At 42.1% G+C, this 26374-nt stretch overlaps 1 pseudogene; it reads left to right on the forward strand.

The window, feature by feature from the left end:
• Nucleotides 1-17942: 17942 nt before the first annotated feature.
• LOC132537040 (parafibromin-like) lies at nt 17943-19523 on the forward strand (annotated as a pseudogene).
• Nucleotides 19524-26374: the final 6851 nt, after the last annotated feature.

A 26374-nucleotide genomic window follows, 5' to 3' on the forward strand; every position in this document is an offset into this window, starting at 1 on the left:
TCCTGTGTCCCACTTCAACATACCCATGTCTCCCCCCATGTTATTCCCATATATATCTTTTCTGAGAGCATCATCATTCAGGAGAGTGCTGAGGAAGGGGAGGAGATAATAGATTCCTGGGAGGGAGTAAGGTGGAGGTTGAGCCCTGGTTGAGCACATGTTACAGTGTGAATGATCACACTGGCTCATGGGATGTGTGGAGATGAAACTGGAAATTGTTCTGTTTTTGTCCTATATTTTAACCATGAAAAAAATTCCTTACTGCAAAAAAAAGAGAGAGAGAGAGATTTAAAAAATTATTATTATATTAACAGGGCAGCATATTTCCTGTTTGCACAAGAAAAGCTCCTGGGTTACAGGAGCTTGTTGGGTTTCTTTCTAAGTCCCACCTGGGTGTTAACCAGAAAAAGAAGAATGAATGTCAAAGGACCTCTACCACATTCTGTACAATTTCATTCTCAGCTCTAGCTTCTAGTGGGGCCTGGGAATAAACCTGGCACCTCTGTGCCTTAGGTGGGCATGCCTGTAGCACTCCTGATGCTACAACCACAGGCCTACCCTCCAGCTTGAAGATTTTCCTTTTTTTTTTTTTTTTTTTTTTGTTTGTGCCGCTGCTTTGTGTACTTTTTCACAGGCTGAGGCAGTCATAAGCCATGGGCATGTTCCAGGAGGTGGAATTGTGTACCTTTCCTTCTCCCAGCAACCCATTGTCCCCTGGGTGACCTTCAGATTACAGGGTGCATCCTCTCAGCTCCAGTGTGCCCTTTTTCCTCCAGGTGGAGTGCACAGCAGCTAATCTACTTTAGTCATTAAGCCTAAACTGTGCTACTGGTTCTTCCTCAATGACAAAAAAAATATTTCTTTGAACTGGAGGATCTCTCACCTCTGACCCAGGGGCTACTGAGGACAGAACCTGAAAATCACTGCCTCAGGTATGAAAGTTATTTCTGTAAGGAGTGGGCGATCGCAGCCTTGTGATGGATTCCTCCTGGGCATGAATGAAGATTATACAGACTTCTCAAGGTCTAGTCCATACTCAAACGACAACAGTGCCGTTTTCAAAATCATTGTTGGAGTCAAGAGCTCCAGTACTATTGTTTCATGTGGGGAAAAAGAAGAGAGAGAAACCCTGGTATCAAAATGGCGTGCAGGTGGGCGTGAACCCAACAAAGGGCTGCCTTCTTGAGGACCAAGAATTCTGCCCCTAAGAGACCCCGCAGGCTCGGCAGTGTCATCTAGGCACTGACAGCTTAGTCAGTGGATTCTCAGAGGGCAGAGGCTGTTCTGGATTATTGCCCCTGCTGTTGTTGTTATTGCTGCCATTGCTGTTGTTGGATAGGACAGAGAGAAATCAAGAGAGGAGGGGAAAACAGAGAGGTGGAGAGAAGGATAGACACCTGTGGTCCTGCTTCACCCCTTGTGAAAGACTCCCCTGCAGCTGTAATGCTGGGGGTTTGAAATGGGATCCTAATGTTGGTCCTTGTGCTTCCTGACCTACATGCTTAGTCCACTGTACTACCAACCAGCGCCCCCCCTCAGTGTCAGTTTTAATCTACCCCTTCCCCATCACTACCATAAACCAGAGCGGAGTAGTGCTCTGGTTAAAAATAAAATAAAAATGAACAAATGACAAGAAGGACACAAGTCAAATTTCTAGAGATGAAAACGACAATCTGAAAAAATGATCCATTCACTGGCTATTACTGATGGCAAGACAGAAGAATTTGCAGATTAGTTAAATTGAGAACTTGGTCATACGAAGTTTCCAGGGCAGGGAAGAGAGCATAACGTATGCAAAAGTCTTTTCATGGCTGAGGCACTGAAGCCCCAGCACCTCCTTATATTCTGGGGCGGGGGAAAGAAAGAAAATTCTGAGGTTGTGGGGTCAAAGGAACCTCCTGCACTGCTGGTGGGAATGTAAATTGGCTCAACCTCTGTGGAGAACAGTCTGGAGAACTCTCACAAGGCTAGAAATGGACCTACCCTATGACGCTGCAATTCCCCTCCTGGGGATATATCCTAAGGAACCCAACACACCCATCCAAAAAGATCTGTGTACACATATGTTCTTGGCAGCACAATTTGTAATAGCCAAAACCTGGAAGTAACCCAGGTCTCCAACAATAGATGAGTGGCTGAGCAAGTTGTGGTATATATATGGTATATAATGGAATACTACTCAGGTATAAAATATGGTGACTTCACCATTTTCAGCCGATCTTGGATGGACCTTGAAAAATTCCTGTTAAGTGAAATAAGTCAGAAACAGAAGGATGAATATGGGATGATCTCACTCTCAGGCAGATGTTGAAAAACAAGATCAGAAAAGAAAACACAAGTAGAACTTGAACGGGAATTGGCGTATTGCACCAGAGTAAAAGACACTGGGGTGGGTGGGTGGGGAGAATACAGGTCCAAGAAAGGTGACAGAGGACCTAGTGGAGGTTGTATTGTTATATGAATAAATGGGAAATGTTATGCATGTACAAACTATTATATTTACTGTTGAATGTAAAACATTAATTCCCCAACAAAGAAATTTAAAAAACAAGAAAGAAAAATCTTCCAGAGGGCCAGGAGAGAGCTCAGTGGCACAGCACAAGTCACCATGCACCAGAACCTAGATTTCAGCCCCCAGTCCCCACATAGGCAACTGTGCAAATGGACAGCAGACAGGCCAGCTTCTGAGCAGCTATTTAAGAATGCACCCACCCCCCACCTTCTTCATCCTCCTTCCCTACCTCCCCCTCCCCCCCAGACACATCTCGTGGACATTGTAAAGGCCAGGCCAAGAGTTCAGGTGTTTGGAATTAGGAGGTAAAGAGAAGTAAATAAGGCTTGGTCTACTTTAGGGCAGCAGGCTTTGAAATGGCTGCCTCCAGAAGAAATTGCAACCTAGTCACAGATACAGGACTTGGGGTGAGTGACAGCCTTGCCACAGGAGTTTATGATGTTTGTAAGACTCAGAACTCCCTCTTTGTCCACCATCGATGTTTCTGAGGATCTTGTGAGCTGCAGAACTGAGCACATAGGACCAGAGCTTTTAGATGCAGTGTTTTCTGACTCGTCTGTAGCCTTGAATACCAGCAGCACCAGCAGGTGATAGCTCGGCTGTAGGTGGGTTTCTGGGTCTGGTGTGTGCCGTGGAGGTGTTTTTGCTTTGTGGATGTCTGGAGATCCCTGACTGAGCAAGTGGATGAGAATTACAGCTGAGGGTTTGTGGTGGGCCTGTGCTCCAGAGGTCTCTGAGGTGGGGGCTCCTATGTGTGTCTCTGTTTGGAACTGCTATTGGGAGTTTCCTATTCCTTGCTGATTGATGTTTGTTTGTTCATAATTTTGATAGCTTTTATTGCTATTTTTATTTCTTTATTGGGGAATTAATGTTTTACATTCAACAGTAAATGCAATAGTTTGCACATGCCTAACATTCCCCAGTTTCCCATATAACAATACAACACCCACTAGGTCCTCTATCATCCTTCATGGACCTCTGTTCTCCCCACCCACCCACCCCAGAGTCTTTTACTTTGGTGCGATATGCCAATTCCATTTCAGGTTCTACTTGTGTTTTATTTTCTGATCTTGTTTTTCAACTTCTGCCTGAGAGTGAGATCATCCCATATTCATCCTTCTGTTTCTGACTTATTTCGCTTAACAGGAATTTTTTAAGGTCCATCCAAGATTGGCTTAAAACGGTGAAGTCACCATTTTTTACAGCTGAGTAGTATTCCATTGTGTATCTAGACCACAACTTGCTCAGCCACTCGTCTGTTGTTGGAGACCTGGGTTGCTTCCAGGTTTTGGCTATTACAAATTGTGCTGCCAAGAACATATGTGTACACAATCTTTTTGAATGGATGTGTTGGGTTCCTTAGGATATATCCCCAGGAGAGGAATTCCAGGATCATAGGGTAGGTCCATTTCTAGCCTTGTGAGAGTTCTCCAGACTGTTCTCCACAGAGGTTGGACCAATTGACATTTCCACCAGCAGTGTAGGAGGGTTCCTTTGACCCCACACCCTCTCCAGCATTTGCTGCTGTTACCTTTTCTGATGTATGACATTCACACAGGAGTGAAGTGGTATCTCATTGTTGTCTTTACTTGTATTTCTCTGACAATCAGAGACTTGGAGCATTTTTTCATGTGTTTCATGTGTTTCTTGGGCTTTTGGATCTCTTCTGTGGTGAATATTCTGTCCAAGTCCTCCCCCCATTTTTGGATGGGGTTATTTGTTGTCTTGTTGTTGAGTTTGGCAAGCTCTTTATATATGTTGGCTATTAAACTCTTATCTGATGTATGGCATGTAAAGATCTTCTCCCATTCTTTGAGGGGTCTCTTGGTTTGGGTAGTGGTTTCTTTTGCTGTACAGAAGCTTTTTAATTTGATGTAGTCCCATAGGTTTATACTTCCCTTAGTCTTCTTTGTAATTGGATTTGTTTCATTGAAGATGTCTTTAAAATTTATGTGGAAAAGAGTTCTGCCAATATTTTCCTCTAAGTATTTGATAGTTTCTGGTCTAACATTGAAGTCCTTGATCCACTTGGAATTTACTTTTGTATTTGGTGAAATACAGTGATTCAGTTTCATTCTTCTGCATGTTTCAACCCATTGTTTCCAACACCATTTGTTGAAGAGACTCATTTGCCCCATTTAATAGTCTGGGCACCTTTGTCAAAGATTAGGTGTCCATAGGTGTGGGGCCTCACTTCTGGGCTCTCAATTCTATTCCACTGGTCAGTGTGTCTATTGATGTTCCAGTACCAAGCAGTTTTGATGAAAATGGCCCTATAATACAGTTTGAAATCTTGGAGTGTGATGCCTCCGGTTCTGTTCTTTTTTCTGAAGATTGTTTTGGCAATTCTAGGTCTTTTCTGGTTCCAGATAAACATTTGTAGCATTTTTTTCTATTCTCTTAAAAAATGTGCTTGGGATCTTGATGGAGATAGCATTAAATTTGTAGATGACTCTGGGTAGTATATTCATTTTGATGATGTTAATTCTGCCAACCCATGAACATGGAATGTCTTTCCACTTCTTTGTGTCTTTTTCAATTTCTTTGAGGAGTGAGTCATAATTTTCAGTATACAAGTCTTTCACTTCTTTGGTTAGATTTACTCCTAGATATTTTATTGTTTTTGTTGCTATAGTAAAAGGAATTGATTTCTGGATTTCAATTTCTTCTAACTTAGTGTTTGCATAGAGGAATGCCACTGACTTTTGAATGTTAATTTTATAGCCTGATACCTTACTGTATTGCTTGATGATTTCCAAAAGCTTCTTGCTGGATTCCTTAGGTTTTTCCATGTATACTATCATGTCATCTGCAAATAAGGAGAGTTTGGCTTCTTCTCTTCCAATCTGTATGCCTTTAATTCCTTGCTCCTGCCTGATTGCTATGGCAAGAGCTTCCAACACTATGTTGAATAGTAATGGTAATAGTGGGCAGCCCTGTCTAGTACCTGATCTGAGGGGAAATGCTTCCAGTTTTTCACCATTGAGTATGAGGTTGGCTGTAGGTTTGCTATATATAGACTCCACTATCTTCAGGAATTTTACATCTATTCCCATTTTTTGTAGTGTTTTGATCATAAAGGGATGATGGATTTTGTCAAAGGCTTTCTCTGCATCTATTGATATGACCATATGGTTTTTGGTCTTGCTTTTGTTGATGTGGTGGATCACATTAATTGATTTACATATATTAAACCAACCTTGCATGCCTTGGATAAACCCCACTTGGTCATGATGAAAAATCTTTTTAATATACTGGTGTATCTGGTTGGCTAGAATTTTGTTCAATATTTTAGCATTTATGTTCATCAGAGATACTGGTCTGTAGTTTTCTTTTTTGGTTGTGTCCCTGTCTGCTTTTGGTATCAGAGTGATGTTGGCTTCATAGAAGCTGGCAGGGAGTATTCCAGTGTCTTCAATCTTCTGGAAGACTATTAAAAGTAGAGGTATTAGTTCTTATATAAAGGTTTTGTAGAATTCATTTGTAAAACCATCTGGTCCAGGACTTTTATTTTTGGGGAGATTTTTTATAACTGTTTCAATTTCATTAGCTGTGATGGGCCTGTTTATGTTATCTACTTCCTCTTTACTTAGTTTTGGAAGTTAGTAGGTATCTAGGAAATCTTCCATTTCTTCCAGGTTCTTTAGCTTGGTGGCATATAGTTGTTCCTAGAAGCCTCACATGATATGTTGAATTTCTGCAGTGTCTGTTGTGGTAACTCCTTTTCCATTTAGTATCTGATTTATTTGAGTCTTCTCCCTTTTTTGTTTTGTGGGTCTGGCTAAAGGTTTGTTGATTTTGTTCACTCTTTCGAAGAACCAAGATTTACTTTCATTGATCTTTTGTATGGTTTTCTTATTCTCAATGTTATTTATTTCTGCCCTAACTTTAGTGATTTCTGACCTTCTCATTGCTTTAGGGTTCCTTTGTTCTTCTTCTTCTAGGTCTTTAAGATGTGCAATCAGGCTGTTTATTTGTGCTTTTTCTTGTTTCCTAATGTGTGCTTGTATAGCTATGAACTTCCCTCTTAGGACTGCCTTCGCTGTGTCCCAAATATTTTGATATCTTGTGTCTTCATTTTCATTGAATTCTCGAAACATTTTGATTTCTTCCTTTATTTCCTCTTTGATCCAGAAGTTGTTAACAAGTGTACTGTTGAGCTTCCATATTTTGGGACTATTACTAATCTTTTGTTGATTGTTAAGTGTTAGTTTAATTCCACTGTGGTCTGAGAGGATGCTTGGGATGATTTCAATGCTCTTGAATTTGCTGATGCTGTCTTTGTGGCCTAACATATAGTCTATCCTTGAGAATGACCCATGTGGATTTGAGTAAAATGTGTATTCTAGTTTCTTGGGATGAATGACTCTGAAAATGTCCAATAGTTGTAGTTTATCTGTCTCCTCTGAAAATGTCCAATTGTTCTAGTTTATCTATCTCCTCATTTAGCTCCCTTATGTCTTTATTGATTTTCTTCCTGGATGATCTGTCAAGTTGAGAGAATGGCATGTTGAAGTCCTCTACTATGATTGTGTTGCTGTTAATATATTGCTGTAGCTCTTTCAGTAAAAGTTTGATGTATTTAGATGGCTTCTCATTGGGTGCATAGATATTAATAATTGTTAAGTCCTCTTGATTGACTGATCCTCTGAGCATTAAGTAGTGTCCATTCCTATCTTTTTTAATCTTATCTATTTTAAAGTCTATCATGTCAGATATGAGAATAGCTGTTCCTGCCCTTTTTTGTGGGCCATTGGCTTGTATGATAGTTTTCCATCCTTTCACTTTAAGTCTGTGTTTGTCTTGTTGAGTTAGGTGGGTTTCCTGTAGACAGCATATTGTTGGGTTGTATTTTCTGATCCATCTTCCTACTCTGTGTCTTTTAATAGGTGAATTCAGGCCATTGACATTTATTGACATTTATTGATATCAAAGATTGAAGATATTTTAACGCCATTCTTGTAGAGTTTTAGAGTGTTCTGATATATGTCCTATTTATGGTGGTCTGATTGTTTATAGGAGACCTTTCAGAACTTCTTTCAGGGCAGGCTTGGTGATAGTTGATTCCTTCAACTGTTGCTTGTCTGAGAAGGTTTTGATGCCTCCATCTAGTCTGAATGACAGTCTAGCAGGATATAGTATTCTTGGCTGAAAGCCTTTCTCATTGAGCACTCGACAGATATCTTGCCATTCTCTTCTGGCCTGTAGTGTTTGTATGGAGAAGTCTGCTGCTAATCTTATGGGTTTTCCTTTGTAGGTGACTCTTTGTTTTTCTCTTGTAGCCTTCAGGATCCTTTCTTTATCCTTATTCCTTTCCATTCTAAGTATAATATGTCTTGGTGTCTTTAGGTCTGGGTTTATTCTGTTTGGGACCCTCTGGGCTTCTTGAATCTTTATGTCTTTGATGTTGTCTAGACTAGAGAAGTTTTCAGCTATTATGGCCAGGAAAATGCTTTCTTCCTCTCCTTCTCTTTCTTCCTCTGGTATGTCAATAATGCATATATTGTTTCTTTTGAAGTCATCCCATAGGACTCTGTTGTTGTTCTCAGCATCTCTTAATCTCTTTTTGAGATCTCTTACTTCTTTTTTAGTTGTCTCTAATTCGTCCTCGATCTTGCTAATTCTGTCTTCAGCCTCATTGATTCTATTCTCTCTGCCCTCTACTGTTTTCTGGAGTTTATCTATTTTGTTGCCCTGTTCTGATACTGTTTTAGCTTGTTCAGTTAGTTGAATTCTTAGCTCAGCGATGTCATCTTTCAGCTCTCTAATAACGATGAGATAATTAGTATTTTCTTCCATAGTCTCATTTGTTGTTCCTGTATTTCTGATTACAATTTTTTCAAATTCTTTACTCACTCCTGTGATTATTTCCTTAGCTGGTGTTTGGATGTTGAACTCATTATTTTGTGCTTCACCCTCTGGGGAACTTTTAGCTGGACTCTTGTCCTGGTTCGTTTCTCCAATATTTCTTCTTGTTATTTTAACCATTTTATATATTATGTTATGAGTTCCCTCTCTCAGTACTTTTCAAATTACGGATCACTACTGCCTGGATTGACTTATGTCTAAGTAAGTTAATTAAAGGGTTCACAGTGGTGGAAGTTAACAGTTGTTTCACTAGTATTTTAATCCCTGAGTTGGAGCTCATTGGTTTAAAAGCCTCTTTTTTTTCTTCTTCCCTGTAGGCTATGGGAGCCTGAGGGCTTTTAAACTATCAATAGGCTTCTTAGCTTAATCACTGACTCCTGACCAAGAGATAAGGCAGAGTGTGGCAGAGATAATCCAGTGGTTATGCAAAGAGACTCTCACAGCCCCACCACTAGGCCACAGAGGTATAGGTCTTCTCCTGAGTTTCCTGGTTAGATCTCTGTCCCCTGGTGTCCCTCCCTGTCGCTGCTCCAGATCTCAGGGCAGTGGCGATGGAGACTCAGAGTTGCACTTGGTGAGTCTCTGGGGAGTCCTACTCCTCCCTTCAGCTGTCCCTTTGTTGGTGGAGCAGACTGGAGGTGGTGTTTCAACTGGTAAACTGCTGGACTGTTAGCAGTCACTTAATCTCTCCCTACACTCATCTCAGTCACCAGCCACACGTGTTTGTACTCAGCAGTGATTTAGTGGGTTCCTGTGGTCATTCTAGTCCTGTCTTGTTTTGATCCCGGGTGGTCTCCTTTGGTATTCCTAGTTGATCTGGGAGAGGAGAGGAGAGGAGAGGAGAGAAAGAGATCTGCTGCTGCTCGTAGCTCCGCCTCCGGAAGTCTCCCGGTACACCCGCTTTTATTGCTATTAATTTAATTGTAAGTTGCAAAATGATAAGATGTCAAAGGGTATATAGTAACATGCATACATGGTGTGTGTAAGTCACACATTCTCCACCAACATCCTGTGCCTAACCCCCTCCTTAAAACCATGATGTACTTACACACTCTAAGAGACAGTTTAATTCTCTTTTGTGTTGTAGATTTGTATGCTTTGGTCATATAAGTTCCCTACAAGCAACACTATCGAGTGTTTGTCTCTCACCTCTTACTGGCTTAGCATAGTCATCTCCAGTTTATCTATTTTTGTTTTAAATGATGCTGCCTCATCATTTTAAATGTCAGGCTTATATTCCATTGTATCTCTGCAGATTTTATTTTTACTTTAATAGAGACCAAGAGACAGAAAGAGAGACAGGGGAAGGTGAAAGAGAGGGAGAGTAACCACAGCACAGCAAAGCAGCACACTAGTCAAGTGAGCTATTTCAACAGCTCTCCTTATTGATTTTAAAATCACACTTTATTGTTTTATTTTATTATATCCCCCACCCGCAGCAAATACAAATTGACATTTTTTTAAATTTTATTTTCACTTCTGATTTTACTAGGGTACTGCTCAGCTCTACCCTACCTTATGGTGGTGTGAGGGCCTGGGTCTGAGACTTGGGAGCCTCAGGCAGCACCATTTACTTGCATTTGCATAACCATTATATTAACTTCTCTACCCCAAACTTGTTCTTTTCTAAAACTGTGATTTTGGAGGTGGAGAAGACTCATTGCTAAAGCATTCAGAGACCTGAGTTCAACTCCTCTCACATCTTCCCCCACCCCCACCCCATGTAATATTTCTGTATCTCAGGAGGTTCCCAAGCAGTGCTGTGAATTCTGCCCCCCTCCCCCATCTTTGTCTCTCTCTCTCTCTCTCCCCCCTCTAAAATAAGATTCCACTGGGAGTATAGAAGTCACAGTAATACACATTATTTTTTATAAATTTCACTGTTTTATATTTGGTAGGGCAGAGAGAAATATAGGAGACGTTAGAGGAGGATAGAGACATTTGCAGCACTGTTCCACCACTCATAAAGCTACCCCTTGCTAAAGGGTCCCAGGAGCTTGAATCCAGGCCACTGTGCTTGATAACATGTCCTCTCTACCAGATGTGCCACCACCCAGCCCCCACATATTATTTCTTATAGTTCACTGTTATCTATGGGTGCGTTTAGGTTAACAAAATCATTTTTATTTTCCATCTCCTATTCTACCACTTAAAATATTTATTGGAGACCTGGCATTAGCACACCTGGTTAAGCACACAATTACCCTGTGCAAGGACCCAGATTCAAGCCCCTTTCCCCACCTGCTGTGGGGACATTTCACGAGTGGTAAAGCAGGTCTGCAGCTACTTCTCTTTCTCTCCTTCTAGGTTCCCCTCCTTTATCATTCTCTCTCCTTCCTAGCCAATAACAGATAGAAAAATAGGGGAAATGGCAGCAAGGAGCTGTGGATTTACTGTGCTGGTACTGAGCCCCAGCAGCAACCCTGGCGGCAATTAAAAAATAGTTCTGAAATGTTGTAAATGACCTCCAATTAAAATTACTTGTCAAGGCAAAACATAAGGAGTTGAAGCTAGACATTTATTCTTTTGCAAAAAGGGGTTCCGCCAACCACAGCAGTCAGGCAGCAGCACACCCCACTCACCCTTTCACCCTTTTCCCATCTTTAATACCTGATGCAGAATTGTCTCCTCCACCCCTGGGCTGGACTTCAGAGTTCACAATCTCCCCGTTGTCTAAATAAGGAAAGGAAGAGAATCTGTGGGTCTCTGCTGGAGGATTAGTGAGCACTGCAAGGAACCATTATCTGACTTAAATAATACAAAACTACTGGCCACAGGTGGTCATAGATAACAGTTTATAAAAAGAATTTTTGTACTAAACAGTTGTTCTAGTCATGTTCCATTGAAGAGAAGACCTAACCAAATCGCACATGAAAGAAATAGCAGAGAAACCAAAAGCACCACTCACCACATGCTTTGCCAGGGACCAAACTGGGGACCTCATGATTGAGTGTCAAATACTCTGTTCACTGCACCACCTCCCTGACTACCACAACACATTTTTCCTTATACCAAAACACTGCTGCCCTTGAGTATATGGATTGAACCTGGGGCCAAGGAGCCTGAGGCAAGAAAATTTTTTGTAGAACCCCAGCCCTTAATCTACTATTTGAAACCTTCTTTCTGGGAAGTGGGTTTTATTTGTGCTGGTGTGGTTATTTCTTCCATTACTTGAAGACACACTGGACCTGTTTTCACAGGAAGAATGGAGAGAACAAATGCAGTCTTTTTTTTTCCTGGGCCAGGTCATCTGTTATCCTGACTCTTGCCTCCCACTCATGTACAATTTGACTGGTTTAGATTTAATGATGACCAGGGTAATGATGTATTTATTTTACTTTATTTTTTGATTTATTTATTGGGGAATTAATGTTTTACACTTGACAGTAAATACAATAGTTTGTACATGCATAACATTTCTCAGTTTTCCACTTAACAATACAACCCCCACTAGGTCCTCTGTCATCCTTTTTGGACCTGTATTCCCCCAGACTCACCCCAGAGTCTTTTACTTTGGTGGAATACACCAACTCCAGTCCAGATTCTACTGAGTTGTCTCTTCTGTTCTTGTTTTTCAATTTCTGCTTGAGAGTGTTATCATCCCATAGTCATCCTTCTATTTCTGACTTATTTCACTTCACATGATTTCTTCAAGCTCCATCCAAGATGGACTGAAAATGATGAAGTCACTGTTTTTAATAGCTGAGTAGTATATTTATCACAACTTGTTCAGCCACTCATCGGTTGTTGGACACCTGAGTTGCTTCTAGGTTTTGGCTACTACAAATTGTGCTGCTAAGAACATATGTGTACACAGATCATTTTGGATGGGTGTGTTGGGTTCTTTAGGATGTATCCCCAGGAGAGGAATTGCAGGGTCATAGAGTAGGTTCATTTCTAGCCTTCTGAGAGTTCTCCAGACTGTTCTCCACAGGGGTTGGACCAATTGACATTCGCACCAGCAGTGCAGGAGGGTGCCTTTGTCCCCACAACCTCTCCAGAATTTGTTGTTGCTACCTTTTCTAATGTATGACAGTCTCACAGGAGTGAAGTGGTATCTTATGGTTATCTTTATTTGCATTTGTCTGACAATCAAAGACTTGGAGCATTTTTCATGTGTTTCTCAGCCTTTGGATCTCTTCTGTGGTGAATATTCTGTCCATGTCCTCTCCCCATTTTTGGATGGGGTTATTTGTTTTCTTGTGGTTGAATATGGCAAACTCTTTATATATTTTGGTTATTAAACTCTTGTCTGATGTATGGCATGTAAAGATCTTCTCCAATTCTGTGAGGGGTCTCTTGGTTTGGGTATATACAGAGGGGATGGGACACAGGACTCTGATGTTGGGAACCGTGTAGAACTGTACTCCTTTTCTCTTACAATCTTATTAATCATCATTAAATAATTATATATATATATATATATGTATGTCCAGTGCTCATTTATTGGAAAAATGAACACTGTCAAAATCATCATCGGGAGAGAGAAATTTTTAGAGAAAGTCCTCAGCACTAAGGAGGGTCTACAAGAAATCCATTCCAGGAGCAGGGGAGGGGTGCATGGAGCACCCTTAAGCAGGAGGATCTGAGACCCATCCCCAGCTTTGCATGTGCTAAAGTGATGCTCTGGTTCTTTTTCTGCCACTCCCAGTAACTCAGTAAAGCTTTTCCTTTAAAAAGTAGAAGTCGCCCAAAGGATTAAATGGAAAAGGAGGCTCTCTTCAATAAATGGTGCTGGGAAAACTGGGTTGAAACATGCAGAAGAATGAAATTGAACCACTTTATCTCACCAGAAACAAAAATCAACTCCAAATGGATCAAAGACCTAGATGTCAGACCAGAAACAATCAAATACTTAGAGGAAAACATTGGTAAAACACTTTCCCACCTACACCTCAAGGACATCTTTGATGAATCAAACCCAATTGCAAGGAAGACTAAAGCAGAAACAAACCAATGGGACTACATCAAATTGAAAAGCTTCTGCATATCCAAAGGAACTAGTAAACAAACAAAGAGACCCCTCACAGAATGGGAGAAGATCTTCACATGCCAGACATCAGACAAGAAACTAATCACCAAAATATATAAAGAGCTCAGCAAACTTAGCCACAAAAAAGCAAATGACTCCATCCAAAAATGGGCAGAGGATATGAACAAAACATTCACCTCAGAGGAGATCCAAAAGGCTAACAAACATATGAAAAACTGCTCTAGGTCACTGATTGTCAGAGAAATGCAAATTAAGACAACACTAAGATACCACCTCACTCCTGTAAGAATGGCATACATCAAAAAGGACAGCAGCAACAAATGCTGGAGAGGATGTGGGGACAGAGGAACCCTTTTACATTGCTGGTGGGATTGTAAATTGGTACAGCCTATGTGGAGAGCAGTCTGGAAAACTCTCAGAAGGCTAGACATGGACCTTCCATATGATCCAGTAATTCCTCTCCTGGGGTTATACCCCAAGGACTCCATAACACCCAACCAAAAAGAGGTGTGTACTCCTATGTTCATAGCAGCACAATTCATAATAGCTAAAACCTGGAAGCAACCCAGGTGCCCAACAACAGATGAGTGGCTGAGAAAGCTGTGGTATATATACACAATGGAATACTATGCAGCTATCAAGAACAATGAACCCACCTTCTCTGACCCATCTTGGACAGAGCTAGAAGGAATTATGTTAAGTGAACTAAGTCAGAAAGATAAAGATGAGTATGGGATGATCCCACTCATCAACAGAAGTTGATTAAGAAGATCTGAAAGGGAAACTAAAAGCAGGACCTGATCAAATTGTAAGTAGGGCACCAAAGTAAAAACCCCGTGGTGAGGGGTAGACATGCAGCTCCCTGGGCCAGTGGGGGGTGGAAGTGGGCGGGAGGGATGGGTCACAGTCCTTTGGTGGTGGGAATGGTGTTTATGTACACTCCTAGCAAAATGTAGACATATAAATCAGTAGTTAATTAATATGAGAGGGGGAAAATTTATTGTATGTCTCAAAGTTTCTCAAAACACAAACTGAATCCTTTTAATATATAGGCTGTGTATTTGATATGCAGACTCTCTCAAAAGCCTAGGCCAAGTAGATTAGAAGCATCCAATAGCACAGCTATATACAAGATACTGGGTACTGTACAGCAAACCATAACAAAAGGACTTTTCAAAGTTAACCCAATTAACAAATAATGTGATGATAAAATTAACTATCAATTGTCTTTTTGAACCCTAAGACAGCAGGAACCTCACATCTCCACTATAGAGCCCCTACTTCCCCCAGTCCTGGAACCCTTGGATAGGGCCCACTTTCCCGTATGCATCTCCCAATCCAAACCAAATAATATTGCATCCGCCGATTACAACCTAACCAACGCAACGATTGCCACCTCAACATGCTTCACCTCAGACTGTGTCCAGAGACTTCATGTGTGGAATGACAACCCTTCAGCTTCATTACTCGGGTTCCAGATGCCACCAGGATGCTGGACTTCCCTGGATTGAAGACCCCACCAATGTGTCCTGGAGCTCAGCTTCCCCAGAGACACACCTTACTAGGGAAAGAGAGAGGCAGACTGGGAGTATGGACCGACCAGTCAACGCCCATGTTCAGCAGGGAAGCAATTACAGAAGCCAGACCTTCTACCTTCTGCAACCCTCAACGACCCTGGGTCCATGCTCCCAGAGGGCTAGAGAATGGGAAAGCTATCATGGGAGGGGGTGGGTTATGGAGATTGGGTGGTGGGAATTGTGTGGAGTTGTACCCCTCCTACCTTATGTTTTTGTTATTTAATCCTTTCTTAAATAAAAAATAAATAAATAATAAAAAAAAATTTTTAAAAAAAGTAGAAGTCAGGGGGCTTCTGCTGGAAGGTGGTGCACCCACTGAGCAAGGATCAGGGTCTGTGCCCTTCTCCCCAGCTGAATGGGAATGCGCCACACGCAGTGAAGCAGGTCTGCATGTGTTGCTAGCTGTCTCTCCTGCTCTGCATCCCCCCTTCGATTTCTCTTTCTTATCTAATAGAATGGTGGAAGGGGGGAGGAAAAATTAAGTGTCTCCAGTGTCTGTGGATTTTTTTTAGTGCAGGCCCCTAACCACAGCAGTATACTGGTTACAATTCTTTCTACTTAAAGGAAGGAATTCTCACACTTCTTTGGCCTCAGTTATAAGAGGTGTCACTTCAACACATAAATTCTTAGCACTCAAAACTCACTATGTGTATGTGGTCTCAGCTGACTTCAGGTTTGAATAATTAGAGCAGTGTAGTTCTGGGTGGGGAGGCAGACAGCATGGTGGTTATTATGCAAAGAGACTCTTGTACCTGAAGCTCTGGAGTCCCAAATCAATCCCCTGCACCACCATAGAGCAGAGCTAATCAGGGCTCTGTTAAAAAAAAAAAGTAGTTCTGAGGAGACGGCATAATGGCTATGCAGATGACTGACGTGCTTCAGACTCTGAGCTCCCAGGTTCTACCCCAAGCACCAGAATAGGATAGTGAGAGCAGTGCTGTGTCTTTATATCTCTTCTTTATCTTCATCTCTATACCTCTCACGATAAAATAAGTAGATAAACCAACAAAGAAATGAAGAACAGATTTTCTTTAAAAATAAGATAAAAAAAAAACACTCTTTAGGGTATATACCCCCAGGAAGATAAGAACGCTACTTCTAGAAACATATGTTCCCCTCTCTTCCTAGTTGTGCTGTTCTCTGTAGCCAAGAAGATGAAGTCTTGAATTAATCAATAGTCTGAGCATGTTCCCTGCATGATTCCAATACTCTTGTAGACATTGTAAACAAGTTACCATTTTTGCAAAATGTTATGGTTATTTTGTAAGTGCAAGGTAGTGTTCCACTTAACCCCTTCCTCGCTGCCCCTTCACATTTCTATGGCCTTGATTCTAAAGGGTGTCACTTCAAACGCCATGTAAGTTCTTTTGACTCAAGATTTACTATGTGGTGGCCACAGAGGACCTCAGGTTTGAATAATTAAAAATGTAGTTATGAGGAGACAGCTTAATGCTTATGCAAATGACTTTCATGCCTGAGACGCTGAGCTCCCAGGTTCTCCTCAGCCCAGCATTAGAGAAAAATAGGCCCTCAGCTTCCCCAGAGCCCCGCCCCACTAGGGAAAGAGACAGGTAGGGAGTATGGATCGACCTGTCAATACCCATGTTCAGCGGGGAAGCAATTACAGAAGCCAGACCTTCCACCATCTGTACCCCACAATGGCCTTGGGTTCATATTCCAGAGGGATAAAGAATAGGAAAGTTATCAGGGGAGCATATGGGAATTGTGTGGAGTTGTGCCCCTCTAATCCTGTGGTTTTGTCAGTGTCTCCTTTATATAAATAAAAAATAAATAAAAATAATTTTAAAATAGGCCTTCTATAACATCCCTGAGAAGCTGAGATTTCTGTGGTTGCTGTCACTTCCCCATCTCATCCTTTGTGTACTTTGGGGAAGAATAGGCCTCCCTGGGTGTTAGGCCCTGAGGGTGCATCTCTTCGTGCCTGCAGGTCCTGCATTCTACAACAGTCTCCCTTGAGTTCCAGCCAGAGCCTCTCCTGCTGCCTCCCTGTCAGTGCCTGGCCCCCTGCCTCCTTCATACCCATCATCCTATTTCCACTCATTTATATCGATAATCCTAATCACAACAAAAATATGCACAGGTATAAAAGGCTACTGACAAAAATAAAATGGGCGCAAGTAACAGACTTCAATAAACAAAGGATCAGTATGTATTTATTGGGTTTGATGGAATTTATAAAAAGTCTCAACTGAGCTCCAATATGAAACTATGAAGAGGTAATAAGGATGCAGTACTAAGCACAGAAAGGGGGTAATTGTGGCAAACTTTCAAAGTTTAATTCAGGGTGGGGTGGATATCACGATGCTTATGCAAACACACTCTCATGCCTTAGGCTCCAAAGTCCTAGATTCAATCCTCTGCACCACCATAAGCCTGAGCTGATCAGTGCTTTGGTTAAAAATAATGATAATAGTGGTCCGGGAGGTGGCACAGTGATAAAGCCTTGGACTGTCAAGCATGAGGTCCTGAGTTCAGTCCTCAGCAGCACATGTGCCAGAGTGATGTCTGGTTCTTTCTCTCTCCTCCTATCTTTCTCATAAATAAATAAAAGGTCTTAAAATTTTTTTAACTAGAATAATAAATTATAAGAAATAAATAATAATAATAAAAGGGGGTTGCATTGTTATGTGGAAGACAGAGAAATGTTATGCATGTACAAACTATTGTATTCAGTGTCAAAAGTAAAACATTAACCCCCCAATGAAGTAAAAAATGTTCAAAAAAAAAAAGAAAGAAAGAACGTGAACCATCAGGACAAGGACCACTTTAGGGTGGGGCAGAGTTGTCTTCAGTAAGAACTGGGTGAGGATTAATCTTCCATAGGACTCCTGGTGCCTGATTGGATTTGCAGACACCTCTTCAGATTGGCTGAAACCAGAGCTCAGGGTGGGAAGTAGTGGGGGTGAAGGGTATAAAAAGCTTCAGAAGCAGTGGGAGGATGCATTGGAGTTGCAGAGGACTGGAGTTGAAGATGGCAGACGTGCTGGGCATCCTGCAGCAATTCCACATCGAGCAGAAGGTGATTGTGGTAAGAGGAGATTATGTGACTTTTGGAGAATTCTCATGGCCCAAGAGCGTGCAGACCAACTATGTGGCCTGGGGAAGTGGCAAGGATGGAGAAGCCAGAGAGTACTACATGCTGGAGTGCCTGCTATTCTTTCTGATGCATGCCCAACTGCCTCACGTTGTGTATGTGAGAAAGGCAGCCAGTGAACACATTCCTGTGGTGAGAAGACCTGACAGAAAGGATCTGCTGAGCTACCTGAATGGGGAAGTATCCACATGCATGGGCCTAGAGCGCACTGGCCCTGTGCAAATGCATCTTGGGCAGGTGGCTCCAGTCAAGCGAGGTGCAGAGGCAGTCCTCCCAGAAGCCAAGAAGGCACGAGTGGAGGATGAAGAGGCTGTGAGGCAGGACAGGAGAGACTGGCTGCTCTTCTGCAGGCTCCTAAGGAAGCCAGTGTCTGCACTGAACGCCTCAAGCCACTGTCTGAAGCCGTGTCCGTGGACAAGATTGCTGAGATTAAGGCCAAGAGGATGGCTAAGAAGAAGACTGCCATCAAGGTGGATATTGAGGGGCCTGGAGGAGCTGCCCTGACAGCCAGGAGATTCGTGGATGCTGATGTGGAAGCCACCCGAGAGATTGTCAGCAGAGAGAGGCTGGGAAGGACACGCACCACCATCCTACAGAGCACAGGCAAGACTTTCAGAGACAGCATCTTTGCCATCCTGGACTCTGTCAAAGCCAGAGAAGCATGCCAGGCCCCTGAACAGCCAGCAGCTCCAAAGGTGGCAGCAGCCAGGCCTCCAGCTGCCTATGACAGATATGACCAAGAGAGATTAAGACACAAAAGGACACCGGAGACTTCCACATTGACACCAGAGGTACCTACCGTGGCCTGAGTCTCCCTTCCATACAGCCTCTGTCTGCCTTCCTCAGCCTCAGGCTCAGCCTCCATCTCAGACTCCAGGAGGCCAGGCTGTGCCAAGACCCCTTGTCCAAGCCAGGCCTCCCCCACAGCAGAGCAACAGAGGCTCTGGCACACCCATCATCCTTATTCCGGCAGCACCCACCTCTTTAATCACCATGCTGAATGCCACAGACCTTCTCCAGGACCTGAGCTTCGTGCCTTCTGAGGCCAAGAAGAGACAAGGCTGCCGGCCCGCCAAGGAAACTCTCATCCAGAGAAGCAAGAGCCCGAGGCCAGCGTGGGACTCTGCCAGCACTGTCAGGGTTCACTACCGAGTCGTGGACCAGCCCCTGAGACTCAGCCCTGGAGACTGGGATCGAGTTGTAGCCGTGTTTGTGCAAGGCCCCACCTGGCAGTTCAAGGGCTGGCCCTGGCGCCTGCCTGATGGCTCTCCAGACCACATCTTTGCTCACATGAAGGCCTTCCACCTCAAGTATGACCATCTTCCTCTCGAGCCCAATGTGCACAAGTGGGACATCACAGTCTTGGAGGTCAGCACTCACCAGCGCCATTCCAACAGACCCGTTTTCCTGCGCTTCTGGGAAACACTGGACAGCTATGTAGCTCACTTGCAATTCTGAAGCACGGCCTTGACCCAGGAATTCTGGATGGAGAAACTTGTCTGGCTAAGGCAGACAGATAAAAGCCATTTGGATGGTGTCTTTCCAGCAGTGACAGAGACTGGGCACTGTTAGAGGCAGTAACTCTAGCATAGTTTTAAGTGTAGTTTTAAGTATAGTTGCTTTTTGCCCTCCTGCCCAGTGAGGTGGAAACATTCCCTGCCCTCGACAAAAAGGACCTAAACAGTGAAGGCCATCAGTTATTTTGCAAGCTGCTTGAAAGACCCTGCATCTGGCAAGCCTTATCAGGGCCTTTGCATAGGGTTTGAGAAATGCTGTTACCGAATAGTTACAGCAGATGGCTGGATAAAATTGCAAACAGATGGCTGGGTGGTCCCAGCAGATAACAAAAGAATGTGGTGACCACCACTTTGGCCAAGTCTTATTGGTCTGGTTCATGGTGTGATGTTTAGAACTAGCTCATGCTTTGCTCTGAATGGATCATGCTTTTGCTGAGTTTGAAATGATTGGATTTTGCGTTTTCTTTTTTTTAAATTTTTTAAAATATTTATTTTATTTATTCCCTTTTGTTGCCCTTGTTGTTTTATTGTTGTAGTTATTATTGTTGTTGTCGTTGTTGGATAGGACAGAGAGAAATGGAGAGAGGAGGGGAAGACAGAGAGGAGGAGAGAAAGATAGACACCTGCAGACCTGCTTCACCGCCTGTGAAGCGACTCCCCTGCAGGTGGGGAGCCACGGTTTGAACCGGGATCCTTATGCCGGTCCTTGTGCTTTGCGCCACCTGCGCCTAACCCACTGCGCTACAGCTGGACTCCCGGATTTTGCGTTTTCTATAGCATGTTATTGGATATAGGCTGATAAGGTGATGTGTTCCCCCTCCCTGAGTGTAGTCTGAATTCCTATAAATTGTGTGGTTTGAGCCTTGTTTAGGGTCAAGCTGGTGGGCTGCTGCCAGTTGCCACTCGGCCCGGATTCGAATTCGTTAATAAAATCTTTTGCTTCCTTGCAGTGGATGGTGGTTTGATTTTGCTTGCTAACAGGCACCAGACTCCTGGTGTGGGCTCTCCCCCTCTGTATAATGTACTGACTACATTGTTCCCTTTATCTTGTATGGGATGCAGTGAATGACTGAATAAAGCATCTAAAAGGCAAATCTCTCATGTCATCCGATATCATTGTATTTATTTATTTTTATGTGAACCATAACTCACGGAAACCTACCAATGTTCTTGATAGTTCTTTTTTAATTCATGTAGATTAGTGGTTTACAGTAAATACATTTTTTGATAAATGTATAAAATTTCTGTTTTCTAAAAACACTCTCAACCCCAGCCTAGGTATTCCTCCACCATCATTACACCATGGCCTGAGCTCCACCCACCTCTGCCTGAACCCTTTACTTTGGTACAATATACCAAACGCAGTGTAAATTCTACTTTGTGCTTCCCCGTTCTGTTCTTCACACTGAAATTTCTGGATCTCTGACGTGGCCTCAGAACATGGGGACAGTTGATTTTGGGGGAGCCTGAAATGTGGGCCCTCCCAGACCTGCACAGGTGCTCTTCGTGTCCCGACTTGGTCTCCCATAGCCTGTTTTTAGCCTGTTTTTCTAAAAAAAAAAAAAATTAAAGAATATATATTATATTTGTATGGAGACAAAGCCAAATACAGAGGGCACAAGAAATACAGGTGAAAACAGATGTGAGGGAAGGAGGGAGAGAGAACAAAGAAGTGAGATACACATGCAGGCATGCTTCATGCTGATGAAGCTTCCCACCCCTGCAGGACTGAGGCCTTGAACCCATGTCTGTAAGACTGCAATGTGGGTCCTAACACAGGTCCTAAAACCAGAGCTGAACAGTGTTCTAGTCTCTCTCTCTTTCTCTCTGTGTGTATCTTTTTCTCTGTACCCGTCTCACTGAAATAAATAAAATATATTAAAAGCAACAGCTCCTGGGAAGACTGAGTTTGTGCCCAGAGCATATTGCCCTGATAACCCTGATGACAACAAAAATATCTAATGTGTGCATAGGTATTAAAGGACAAGTGATAAACTTCAATAAAGGATCAGCTTGAATTTATTGGGTTTGATGGAATTTATAAAAACTCAGAAATGAGCTCCACTATGAGACGAATATAGAGTCAATCAGAATGCTGTGCTAGGCACATAAAGAGGTAATTATGGCACACTTTTAAAGTTGAATTGGTGTGGAGTTGTATCCCTCTTATCCTATGGTTTTTGTCAGTGTTCCCTTTTTATAAATAAAAAGTAAAAAAAAACTCAGTTGAGAACTTGCTATAGTAGTTAATATATACAGATGGTGTTTTATAATGATGAACACCTGAGACCTATACACCACTATAATGCAGTGCTGTTATGATAAAATTTACAAAAATGTCAAGCTAATTATTTTGATGGAATGAAAATAGTAATAAATGAAAAACAATCTTTTAAAGACTAAAAATTAATTTTTATTGATGTGAGAGATAAAAGAGGAGCTAGTGAGAAGCAGAACTTCCCATAAGATATCAAATTCTAGATTTCGGAGCTTATTCAGATAGTGTGCTTGCTCCAAGTGGCTTTGTATGATTCTCCTCTAAGAGATCATTTTTCATGTCTAAATCCAGGGAGAAAGAGAGAGTGTTGATATCTGAAACCAACTCAGGGTTCTCTCTTCATCAAGGACCAATGCAAACTGCTGTTCTTCTACTGAAAAATCCTGTGTCCCACTTCAACATACCCATACCCTCCCATGTTATTCCCATATATATATTTTATTTTATTTTTAAATTTTTTATTTAAGAAAGGATTAGTGAACAAAAGCATAAGGTAGGAGGGGTACAACTCCACACAATTCCCACCACCCAATCCCCATAACCCACCCCCTCCCATGGTAGCTTTCCCATTCTCTATCCCTCTGGGAGCATGGACCCAGGGTCGTTGAGGGTTGCAGAAGGTAGAAGGTCTGGCTTCTGTAATTGCTTCCCCGCTGAACATGGGCGTTGACTGGTCGGTCCATACTCCCAGTCTGCCTCTCTCTTTCCCTAGTAGGGTGTGTCTCTGGGGAAGCTGAGCTCCAGGACACATTGGTGGGGTCTTAAATCCAGGGAAGCCTAGCCAGCATCCTGGTGGCATCTGGAACCTGGTGATTGAAAAGAGAGTTAACATATGAAGCCAAACAATTTGTTGAGCAGTCATGGATCCCAAGCTTGGAATAGTGGAGAGGAAGTGTTAGGGAGGTACTCACTGCAAACTCTAGTGTAATCCTGCTTTCAGGTATATATTTTGCAGTAGTTTATGGATACGTGTGCACATAAGCTCTCTCTCACAGAAACTGGTGTATATCTAGGTTATGGGACTTTGTTAGAAAGTGAACTACCTGAGATGAAATTAGAGTGTACTATTAAAGGAAAGGTCTCACCCGAGTAATGAAGCTGAAGGGTTGTCATTCCACACATGAAGTCTCTGGATACAGTCTGAGGTGAAGCATGTTGAGATGGCAATCGTTGCTTTGGTTAGGTTGTGATCAGCGGATGCAATATTATTTGGTTTGGATTGGGAGATGCATGCGGGAAAGTGGGCCCTATCGAAGGGTGCCAGGACTGGGGGAAGTAGGGGCTCTATAGTGAAGATGTGAGGTTCCTGCTGTCTTAGGGTTCAAAAAGACAATCAATAGTTAATATTATTATCACATTATTTGTTAATTGGGTTAACTTTGAAAAGTCCCTTTGTTATGGTTTGCTGTACAGTACCCAGTATCTTGTATATAGCTGTGCTATTGGAAGCTTCTAATCTACTTGGCCTAGGCTTTTGAGAGAGTCCGCATATCAAATACGTAGCCTATATATTAAAAAGATTCAGTTTGTCTTTTGAGAAACTTTGAGACATACAATTGATTTCCCCCTCTCATATTAATTAACTACTGATTTATATGTCTACATTTTGCTAGGAGTGTACATAAACACCATTCCCACCACCAAAGGACTGTGACCCATCCCTCCCGCCCACTCCCACCCCCCACTGGCCCAGGAAGCTACATGTCTACCCCTCACCAGGGGGTTTTTACTTTGGTGCCCTACTTACAATTTGATCAGGTCCTGCTTTTAGTTTCCCTTTCAGATCTTCTAAGTCAGCTTCTGTTGATGAGTGGGATCATCCCATACTCATCTTTATCTTTCTGACTTAGTTCACTTAACATAATTCCTTCTAGCTCTGTCCAAGATGGGTCAGAGAAGGTGGGTTCATTGTTCTTGATAGCTGCATAGTATTCCATTGTGTATATATACCACAGCTTTCTCAGCCACTCATCTGTTGTTGGGCACCTGGGTTGCTTCCAGGTTTTAGCTATTATGAATTGTGCTGCTATGAACATAGGAGTACACACCTCTTTTTGGTTGGGTGTTATGGAGTCCTTGGGGTATAACCCCAGGAGAGGAATTATTGGGTCATATGGAAGGTCCATGTCTAGCCTTCTGAGAGTTTTCCAGACTGCTCTCCACAGAGGCTGTACCAATTTACATTCCCACCAGCAATGTAAAAGGGTTCCTCTGTCCCCACATCCTCTCCAGCATTTGTTGCTGCTGTCCTTTTTGATGTATGCCATTCTTACAGGAGTGAGGTGGTATCTTAGTGTTGTCTTAATTTGCATTTCTCTGACAATCAGTGACCTAGAGCAGTTTTTCATATGTTTGTTAGCCTTTTGGATCTCCTCTGAGGTGAATGTTTTGTACATTTCCTCTGCCCATTTTTGGATGGGGTCATTTGCTTTTTTGCGGCTAAGTTTGCTGAGCTCTTTATATATTTTGGTGATTAGTTTCTTGTCTGATGTCTGGCATGTGAAGATCTTCTCCCATTCTGTGAGGGGTCTCTCTGTTTGTTTAATAGTTTCTTTGGATGTGCAGAAGCTTTTCAAATTGATGTAGTCCCATTGGTTTGTTTCTGCTTTAGTCTTCCTTGCAATTGGGTTTGATTCATCAAAGATGTCCTTGAGGTGTATGTGGGAAAGTGTTTTACCAATGTTTTCCTCTAAGTATTTAATTGTTTCTGGTCTGACATCTAGGTCTTTGATCCATTTGGAGTTGATTTTTGTTTCTGGTGAGATAAAGTGGTTCAATTTCATTCTTCTGCATGTTTCAACCCAGTTTTCCCAGCACCATTTATTGAAGAGAGCCTCCTTTTTCCATTTAATACTTTGGGCCCCCTTACCAAAGATTAGATGCCCATAGGTGTTGGGATTTACTTCTGGGCTTTCAATTCTGTTCCACTGGTCTGTGTGCCTATTTTTGTTCCAGTACCATGCTGTTTTGATGATGATGGCTTTATAATATAGTTTAAGGTCTGGGAGTGTGATGCCTCCATTTCTGTTTCTTTTCCTTAAGATGGTTTTGGCAATTCTAGGTGTTTTCAGGTTCCAGATAAATGATTGTAGTGTTTGTTCTATTCTCTTAAAGAAGCCTGGTGGAACTTTGATGGGTATTGCATTAAATTTGTATATGGCTCTGGGGAGAATATTCATTTTGATGATATTTATTCTTCCAATCCATGAGCATGGGATATCTTTCCATTTCTTGGTATCAGTTTCTATCTCCTTGAGTAGCGACTCATAGTTTTCAGCATACAAGTCTTTCACTTCTTTGGTCAACTTTATTCCTAGGTATTTGATTGATTTTGCTGAAACAGTAAATGGGAGTGATTTCTGGATGTCTTCTTCTTCAGATTTAGTGTTTGCATAAAGAAATGCCACTGATTTTTGTACATTGATTTTGTAGCCTGATACCTTGCTATATTGTCTAACAACTTCCAGTAATTTTCTACTGGATTCTTTAGGTCTTTCTATGTATACTGTCATATCATCTGCAAATAGTGAGAGCTTGACTTCTTCCCTTCCAATCTGTATCCCTTTGATTTCTTTCTCTTGCCTGATTGCTATGGCAAGAACTTCCAATACTATGTTGAAGAGTAACGGTGACAGTGGACAGCCCTGTCTAGTCCCCGATCTGAGGGGGAATGCTTTCAGCTTCTGTCCATTGAGTATGATGTTGGCTGTAGGTTTGCTATATATAGACTCCACTATCTTGAGGAATTTCCCATCTATTCCCATTTTTTGTAGAGTTTTGAGCATGAATGGGTGTTGGATTTTGTCAAAGGCTTTCTCTGCATCTATTGAGATAATCATGTGGTTTTTGGCTTTGCTTTTATTGATGTGATGAATGACATTGATTGATTTACGGATGTTGAACCAGCCTTGCATTCCTGGGATGAATTCCACTTGGTCATGATGAACAATCTTTTTGATGTGTTGCTGTATCCGGTTGGCCAAGATCTTGTTTAATATTTTGGCATCTATGTTCATCAGAGATATTGGTCTGTAGTTTTCCTTTTTTGTTCTGTCCCTATCAGCTTTTGGTATCAGGGTGATGTTGGCTTTATAAAAGGTGGAAGGGAGTATTCCTGTTTCTTCAATCTTATGGAATAGCTTAAGAAGTATGGGTATTAACTGTTTCCTGAAAGTTTTGTAGAATTCGTTTGTGAAGCCATCTGGTCCAGGACTTTTGTTGTTGGGGAGATTCTTAATAACGGTTTCAATTTCTTTGTCTGTGATTGGTGCATTTAGATTTTGTAGTTCTTCTTGGTTCAGTTTTGGAAGTGCATAGGTTTCTAGGAATTGTTCCATTTCTTCCAGATTCTCTAGCTTGGTGGCATATAGTTCTTTATAGAAGTTTCACAGAATTCTCTGGATTTCTGTGGTGTCAGTTGTGATATCTCCTGTATCGTTTACAATTCTATTAATTTGAGTCTTCTCTCTTTTTTGTTTGGTGAGTCTGGCTAGGGGTTTGTCAATTTTGTTTAG

This window comes from Erinaceus europaeus, chromosome 2 (genome assembly GCF_950295315.1).
Source record: "Erinaceus europaeus chromosome 2, mEriEur2.1, whole genome shotgun sequence".
Classification (NCBI taxonomy): Eukaryota; Metazoa; Chordata; class Mammalia; order Eulipotyphla; family Erinaceidae; genus Erinaceus; species Erinaceus europaeus.